Source organism: Heliangelus exortis, chromosome 17 (genome assembly GCF_036169615.1).
Source record: "Heliangelus exortis chromosome 17, bHelExo1.hap1, whole genome shotgun sequence".
Taxonomy (NCBI): domain Eukaryota; kingdom Metazoa; phylum Chordata; class Aves; order Apodiformes; family Trochilidae; genus Heliangelus; species Heliangelus exortis.
This window is the reverse complement of record NC_092438.1, coordinates 10,895,571-10,903,394: the sequence shown is the minus strand read 5'-3', so window position 1 is coordinate 10,903,394 and position 7,824 is coordinate 10,895,571.

Sequence of the window (7,824 nt, the reverse complement as noted above, 5' to 3'; positions counted from 1 at the left end):
GGCACCAACAAAAGCTTTCCAGAGGCAGAGAACAAGCACTGAAAGCAGAGATTTGTGCCCGGGGGTGTGGGCCTGCTCCCTTCCCAAAGGTGTTCACCAGCAAGTCACAACACCTACACTGGCTGGGCTGGAAGAGAGGGACAAAAACCTCAGGGCAGCCAGAGCTCAGCCTGCGGGCTTTGCCGGGATCCACATCCCCACAGTGCACAGTGCAGGGGACAGGAGGGCAGGGTGTCCCCACCCAGGATGCTGGAGCCCCCACCAGCACACCCCTGCCTGCCAAAACAGCCACTTGCTCCTGAATAAGTCCAAGGTTTGTCTATGGCCCCTCGGGTCTGCAACCAGTTGTTGTCTGACTCGATGCTCTGCCCAGCACTGCTCCTTCCCAAGGGATCTGCACATCCCTCCCTTGGGAGAAGTGACCTCCAAGCCAAACAATTTGCTTTCCCCCCCTCTCAGCAGCAGCAGATGAGGCAATGATCCAAGCAGAGCAGACCCAGAGTGGTGGCAGCTTAGCAAACAAGAGTTAACAACACTGTTCACAGGCTGAAAATCTAAACAAACTAAAACATGAAGAACAGCCCATATTGGATGAGCTTGCCAAAAGCTGGAGAAAAGAGAGCACCCTTGAGGCAAAGCAGCCTCCACACCAGCTTCCAGCTCCTCAAGGTCTCCCAGAACCTGAGGTAAGAACTGTGACACCAGCAGAATTGGCTCCCCTGGCTCAGTCCCTCTCCCTGCACACTCCAGGCTGAGCTCTGCAGGTTGGAAAGCCAGAATCCACCAGGGTCTGCAGACACTGGAAGGGGTTCCTCAGGCCTTGCCACCCTGTCCTCCTCAGGCAGCTCCACGTGCTGACCCAGCTGAGCTCAGCAGGCACATCCTTGAAGAGCCCCATGGCCAACAACAGCTCCAGACAACAACCAGCAGCATCCCAGCACCTTCTCCAATGCCAGAGCTGCCACCACTGCTCAGGGCTGCTTGGACAGACAGTGTGTTCCTCTGCCTGGCACAGCTCCTGGGTAGTTGGCATCACTGGGTACTTCTCCAGGAAGCCTGTGTCCTTTCCTTTGGGTCTTGTAAATATACTTTGCTGCATTGCCCAGGAGCAAACTCTGTTTTTGCACAGGGGAGCAGCTGTGGGACAGGGCTGGCTGCAGGTCTGTGGCTGCTCCCACCTCCACAGCAGAGCTCCTGCCCCTGGGCTGCATTGGGTCAAAGCCTTTCCTACCCACCCACCTAAGCAGGCTTCTCCAGGAGATGGTGGAAAACAGCTCAGGAGTGCCTCTGGAAATCCTCCTCTGTAGTTAAACGCCTGCCTTTGAAGCTGGGACCTGACTTTTTGCCTCCTACTCCTCGGGGCCAAGAGCCCCAGTGGCAGAAGATGGCTGATGAAAGGTCCCAAGGGTGCTCTGCAGCTCAGCATATGGAGACACAACAACACTGAGCCTCCAGGAAGGGCTGGGGATGAACCACACTCACGGCAACCAGGAGGAAGGCACAGCACCATGCTCTGCATCCCCAGACAACCCCTGCAGCAGTGCCTCATCCCAGCACCACCTTCTGTGGTAGGATCCTCTCTGAAGACCCCACCACAACACCAAGTTCTGGCATCTCCACCCAGAGGAATGTCACGTGGGGAAAACACAGTGGCAGAGGGGACACAGGGGGACCACAGACACTTTCTTTAGGCCACTGCCACAATCCAAAGCCCTGCTGGGCATCTTGGCCACCAAACTTCTCGGATTGAGTCTTTTTATTTATTTCTGAGACTGCTTGGGTGGGAAGAGAAGGTCCCTGGGGAGGTTCCTGTGCTGTCCCAGCTCTTACCTTTGGCCACCAGCACGAGGGCTCCAAGGACCATGATGAGCATCTGCATCATGTCAGTGTAGATGATGGCCACCAGCCCACTGAAGGAGAGCAAGGCACAGCTCAGGAGCCACCAGCTTTGGGCTGGGTTGGGAAGTCCCAATAAAGCTGCCCATGGGGCTGGGCATGTCCCCAACGTGGTCCTGATGACACCATGGTGAGGGAGGCTGTGGGAGGAAGGGTGGAGAGGGAACAGCTCCTTGGTGGGTGCCCCAGAGATGGGGTGGGGGAGCAGGTGACAGCCATGGGGGCTGTGATCCCACCCAGGGAAGGGCAGGGGAGTTGAGGGATGGCAGGAGGGGATGAACAGCCAGCCCCAGCCCTGGCTCTTGGGATGTTCCAGCCAGCAGATGTTGTCCCACCATTCCTCCCACTTCTCCCCAACACCAAACCCATCCTCCCCCTTTGTACACCCCTCAAACCTCTCCTCCCAACCCTACAGTTTTATTTTTCCAGCACCTGCCACACAGCAGGGTGTCTCCTGGACAGCAGTCCCATCCCAAGATCTCCCTTCCAGACCCAGAACCTCCTTCCCCCAGCCAGAAAGCAATTAGGCAGCACACGAACCAAGGCATTAAAAAAATAGCGGGGCCAGAGAAAATGGGTCAAAACCTGAACCGGTTTCAACTCCAGTCATGGATTCACACCCTGGGAATCCAGGGCTGCACCCTCCCTGGCCATGCCCGGGATGTGGAAGGATGTTCTCAGGATGAGGGTGACACAGTGATCACACCCTCTGCCTGAGCTCACGCCAAAGCGTCTCACTTCACACCTTGTGGGCAGGGAAAAAAAAAAAAAAAAAAAAAAAAAAAAGGCCCAGATGGGATTTACTTAAAACCAAAGCCTTGCAAAATCCACCGTGTTTCGGATATACCCGAAGCGTTTCCCATTTTGAGAGCTGGGATGAGATAGCAAAGGAGAATTTACTGCTGGGTGCCTCCACCTGGGGAGGGAACATCCCAGCCAAAATAAAAACCAAAAGGGCTGGCAGGGAGATGTGGTCCTGTGGTCTAAAAGCAGGACTGCCAGCCAAGAACCCCCAGTTTCCAACTCCAGCTCCAAACCCTCATCACCTCCAAATCATAAAAGAGTGACCCTGCACAAAATCAGGTGCTCCCAGGAGGAAACATGGGTGAGAAATATTCCCAAAAGCTTTGCAGAGGTTGCACTGAAGGCAGGGAAAGTGGGAGGGAAAGGAGTTGGGTAAAGGCTCTCAGCCTGTAGATTCCACAGTAATGGTCCTGTAACAGGAAAGGGCCTGGTTACTGCTCTTAAAAATAGGTACAGACACAGGAAAGTGTTTAAGTGTGTGATGGAGGAGAAGTTCTTGCAACCAGCAAGCAGCAGTGACAAAGCAGTGCATAGAGTCATTGCCTGAGATAGATCCTGCCTGGACAGATCAGAGAACATACAACCCATCAGCATAAATCCCCAAACACCTTCCAGGAGAAAAAAAAAAGCAAACCCAAGACAATAAACACAGGACTGTGAGTGATGTGGTTCAACCAAAGTAAAAAGGTGGAGGCCAGCAGATGCTGAGCAACCTACCTGCAATGGTGCAGAGCTGTGGCCACCAGCATCAGGACACGGGAGAGGTAAAGTTCCCAGCCCAGGCAGATTTGCACAGAGAGGGCCTCCCAGTACAGGTCCATCTGTGCAGGGAAGAAACCCAGGTGCTGGGACAGGTGACACCCACCTGGGCACTCCATGGCAGGAGTGGCACAGCAGGGAAATGTTCAGCACCAGGGGTACAGTGAGGCCTCTGTGCTGCAGGTGCCAGGAGGACACCTCCCCCAGCCAGTGCTGGAGCCCAGGGTCCCAGTGTGGGTGGCTGTGTCACCACTGCAGATGGGTGTCACAGGCTACCCAGCCCCCCAAGAACACAGCAAGCAGCTCCAGCAGTCATTTGCCATCAGGACATCAGGGCCAGAAATGGGGTACCTCAGGGTATTAGTGCTCCAAAGCCTTGGAGAACAAAGCTGGGAGCTAGAGATACTTGGCCCTTCACAGGATCAAGACAAACCTTGTCTTAAGCAACCTTCTTGCTGCCCTGAGAACCTCCACTTCCCTCCACCCATGGCAATGCCCTGCTCCCCAGGGGACATCTCTCCATGCTTTCTGCAGAGCCCTGGAGAACCCAACCAAGGGACAATGTTCCACCAAAACAGCAGCACCCTTGGGTGCTCCTTGGAGGCATCCCAAGCCACCCCCCAGCCCAGCACATCCCTGCTGTGCCTGTGCCCCCCTGGGCTGATGCTGTAGCTGATATTTCACCTTCTGCTTGGCAGGATTTGCCCTCTTGGCACCTGAGGATGCCAAGGACCAGGTTCCCCTTCCTCAGCTGCAGCTCAACAGGCTGTCAGACTGATCAGGGGGGTGGCAGAGAGCCTAAAAATGCTGCTGGGGACAGGAGTGGATCTCCTCCCAGGTGCAGGGACTTCTCAAGGTTCATTGCTGGTACCTGCAGTGTCTGTAGTGATGGAAGGGGCAGCTGTGAGCCCATTTGTGGTGTTCAGGTGGGTGCTGGTGGGGCAGGACAAGGTGCTGCCCCACTCCCTGTGGACCATGGCATCATTTCAACTTCAACAGCTGCTCCAACAGTGAGGAACACCCCAGCATGGAGTTTAAGACCCCCAAGACAGACATTCCTGAGCCTTGCCCCAGTGACAAGGCACTGCTGTGTTGAGCACCTCTAGGGAAATATCTTCTGGTTTTGCATAGATGGAGAAACCAAGGCATGGGCAAGCAGCAGAAGTTGCTTCTGGCCCTGAGCAAGAAGCAGCAGCCCAGAGGTCCTGCACCCAGGCATGACCCACCACAAGCACATCCTCAGTTTGTCCCCTGACCTTCACAGCTTCCCTTGCAAAGCCCCTGGAAGAGGCTCAGGGTTTCTGCTTGGCCACAGAAGGACAGACAGACCCCATGTCCAACATGCTGCCTCCACCCACCCCAGCATCTCCTGCACCCATGTCACGTCCCACAGGGATGCCAGGAGAATGCCTCTGCCTGGAGCAACCTGTGCAGGCCTGCAGCTCACTTGGCAGCCAAATTCCCTCCAGGTGGTTGACACCCCAAAAATGACCCTGATTTTCACCCATAGGTTGGCTAGACCCATAACAGGGATTCTGGACCCAAACCAAGAGGTCTGATCATGGTCTCATAGGAATGAGATGTAAAGCAGAGAATCAGAGGGAGCTTGGACACCTCCTCCAGCTGCAGGAGGGAAGGATCAGACAGAGCAGCCATCACCCCTGCCACCACCACGTCACCACCAGTAGCTGAGATCCAGACACCTCCAGCACCCAGCTGGGGTACCTTCACAAAAACCTTGTTTGGAGAAGAAAATGGGGCCAGAAGAGGCAGGAAGAGGCAAGATGAGCTGACTCCCCACCCTCGCCCGGAGCTGTGACAGCTTCCAACAGCCAAGACATCAGCTCAGATTTGACGTCTTTCTTCACACGTCTCCCAGAAACCATCCCCCAAACAGCAGAGCTGTCTTGCCCGGTCATGCGGGCAATCATGTTTGGGATTAGTAACAGAGAACTGGTGTTATTTCCCATGTCACACCTCCTTCCCCCAGCTCTGCCCTTCCTCCTCCCAGTGCTCCTCCAGCCAGCCAGTCATGGGACAGCTGAGGATCTGTCACTGTGTGCTGGAGAGGGGCCACGAAGGGGCAGGGGGGGGGAAGAACCAAGGTATGTGCCACCTAGCAGGGCTCCATCAGCCACAAAGCCCAGGAGGTGAGCACTCATCCAGCTTCACCACGACATGGAAGGCCATTCCCTAGCAGATCAGCCCACACCATCAGGGATCAGGTTGATGGAATCACAAATCAAATTGACCAGAACAGCACATCATGATCTTGAGGATCTCAATTCAGGGATTGCTTGACCAGGCTTTACACCACAGTCATGCCCAGCATTCCCAAGGGATCTACTACATGCCCTCAGCTGCACTTGGACTTGGCCATGTCTCCAGGAGAGCCCTCACCAGCAGCAAGAGGCAATTCAATCCTGGAATGTCCTGATGAAGAGGAACCAACTCATGGGCAACCAGAACCTCCACCAGTGGCTCCTCTTCAATAGGTGCCTTTTCCCCACAAATGCAATCCAAGCACAGCTTGATAGCAAAGAGATCACCCAGTAGCCCTCCAAGAGGGCACCCAAGCCATTTGTGCAGTGCAAGCTTCAACTACAAGGCAAAAAAGCCCCAACCAAAGGCCCTCAACCACCTCATCCCAACACAACCCAATGCGGGAACCCAAAATGTTTTGAGCCTTTCCAGCACAGTGCCAGCTGAACATCCCTGGGGGCTTCTGGAGCTCTCAGTGTCCTTTGGAGGGATCCAGCATTTTTCATCCCACCACCTGCCAGAACAACATGTCCCACCGTGACTCTCTGCTTCCCCAGCAACCCCAGAGCCCAGCTGAGAAGACTCAGCCCTGGACAACATTATTTCATAACCACTTCTCCTGGCTTTCTCAATGCTTAATCATTTTTGCAGTCGTCTGCAAATGAGTCTAAGCCTTTGCTATGAGGAAGCAGAGGTATCTCCACCTCCCTTCCTGGTAATTCTGCTAGGGTGGGAAAAAAATAAAAGCACATGTGACTGAGTCGTTAATAAGACATCCCAAATACAAAAACAAGCTAATTAAAACCAGGCATGACCTATTCTTAAAACAAGTCCTTTCAACTGTAAAAGGAGAGCAGCAGCCTTTGAAGTCAGGCCTCCTAATCCAGCAAGATCCCTGCCTCCACCAGTGACCTCAGTTGGAAACTCGTTCTTACCCAACACGGTTAATGCCTTCCCAATGAAAGCTGGCTTCAGAGACAGCTTGGGTTTAACAATTGATGAAGCCAAAGCCTCAGTAGAACAAGTTACCCAGGGTGCAGAGGAGTCTCCAGGGGCCCTTCACCAAGCCTGTGAAACTCCTCACGTGTTCCTAGCCAAAGGGGACACCACCTCCCAGCAAGACTTAGGTCTGCCCTGCTGCACCCTGCTATGAAATGGGGAAGGTTGGGGTCCACCAAAGGGTAAATTGCAGGAGAAGAGGTTCTGGGGTCCTTTCTGCCTCAAAAGAAGAGCCAGAGGAGCAGCAGTGATGCCACAGCTCAGAAGAATGTGGAGATCCACACATAAACCCAGTGTCTGGAGGGAGGGGAGGCAGGAAGAGCCCAGCTGGTCCCAGGGTTTGAGGCAGCCCCCAGTGGGAACCAAAAGGAAACTTTCACCAGGTGACAGCCCTGCCTAATTGCCTGGAGTTTCACACTCTCCCTGCTGCAGTCACCACCAGGGACAGGACATTAGGCCAGCTTGGCAACACCCAGCATGGCCACAGACATTCATCCCAACCCATGGCTGGAAACAGCCATTGTTTGGGAGATTTGCCATGAATAGAGTCAGATGCCAAGATAATCCCCTTATTAGGCTGATTCCTCTTCTGTTGCATCCTGCGTGAGTCAGAGATCATAGAAAACTCAGCAGACCAAAGAAACTATAGTGCTGGCTTAGAAAAGGCAGAGGAGGAGGCATTTGGGAGTGTCCACCAGGCTCCAAACACAATATTGTGCTGAGAAGGGCCAGGAGAACCACAGAGGTTGCCATTGGTGCATGGAGGTCATCTACAGGTTCATCTCCTGTTAGGTAATGGGTGATGCCACAAGGTTTTCCCAAGCTAAGAAAGAACTTGTAGGACATCCATCCCTTCTGGGCAAAGCAACCAAGAGACTGGAAACCAAAGGGACCAAGAATGTCCCCTTGGCACCATTTTGTGAGAGGAGGTTGTCCACAGTGGTCTGAAGAGACTCAAATAGACAGTCAGCCCTCAAACTACCAGGAATTTCTTCAAGTTTAGACCAGCAAGAACAAACTACCTCACCAGAAATCCCACCCCAGCTTCCAGCCTTTCCTCTTAAACACCAGCAGGGATTCACACAGATCCCAGGGACCAACACC